This window comes from Leucopleurus acutus (genome assembly GCF_964270905.1).
Source record: "Leucopleurus acutus genome assembly, chromosome: 1".
NCBI lineage: Eukaryota > Metazoa > Chordata > Mammalia > Artiodactyla > Delphinidae > Leucopleurus > Leucopleurus acutus.
The window spans coordinates 170,818,914-170,820,050 of record NC_139142.1 but is presented as its reverse complement, the minus strand read 5'-3'; positions in this window follow the sequence as shown (position 1 = coordinate 170,820,050).

Sequence of the window (1,137 nt, the reverse complement as noted above, 5' to 3'; positions counted from 1 at the left end):
ATTTTCCTAATTGACACTTGCATTAAAGATTGGAAAGAGGAGGCCTTGCTCTTCAAGGCTACTGAAATGATGCCCTGTGTAAAAAGGCCGTCTGGGCCTGGCTGGGGACAGAGAAGCTGCCATGGAGAATGGGTTGTACCTTTGTGACTGTGGAGGAGCTTCTGCACTAACATTGCGCCTCAAGAAATGAGGATCCATGCCTGCGATCACATCTTCCAGTGAATTTCCTAGCAGCAATGAGGTTTACACAAGTGACTTTGCTTACCTAATATTTAAACACTTGTTTATACAAAGAAATAATTGTCAGCGCTATTAAGATGGAATGAGAGGGGCATCCCTGGTGGCGCAGTGGTTGAGAGTCCACCTGCCGATGCAGGGGACGCGGGTTCGTGCCCCGGTCCGGGAAGATCCCACATGCCACGGAGCGGCTGGGCCCGCGAGCCATGGCCACTGAGCCTGCGCGTCCGGAGCCTGTGCTCCGCAGTGGGAGAGGCCACAACAGTGAGAGGCCCGTGTACCGCAAAAAAAAAAAAAAAAAAAAAAAAAGATGGAATGAGAGCTCCTGAGGCCTTGTCTTGAGGTTTATTGGAATGAACTGCACTTTAATGAGGCAGTAGCTGGCGTCTGTAGCAGACAGACTTATGCTAGACCTGGGTTTTAGAAAGATTTTGGAGCAGAAGATCCGTTTGACTTTCGTGTGTATGTGGTAAAACATGCATAACATAAAATTTATCATCTTAACTATATTTAAGAATACAGTTCAGTGGTATTAACAACATTCACATTATTGTGCAATTGTTACCAGAATGTTTCCATCATCCCAAACTAAAACTCCACACCCGTCTTCCCTCCCCGCCCAGACCCTGGCAACCACAACTCTACTTCCTGTTTCTATGAATTTGAATTGCCTCATCTAAGTGAAATCATGCAATATTTGTCCTTTTGTGACTGGCTTATTTCACTTACTGTAATGTCCTCAAGTTTCATCCATGTTGTTGTATGTGTCAGAATGTCTTTTCTTTTTAGGGCTCAATATGCCACTGCGTGTACATACCACATTTTGTTTATTCACTTGTCAATGGAGAGTTAGGTTGCTTCCACTTTCTGGCTATTGTCAATAATGCTACTATGAATATT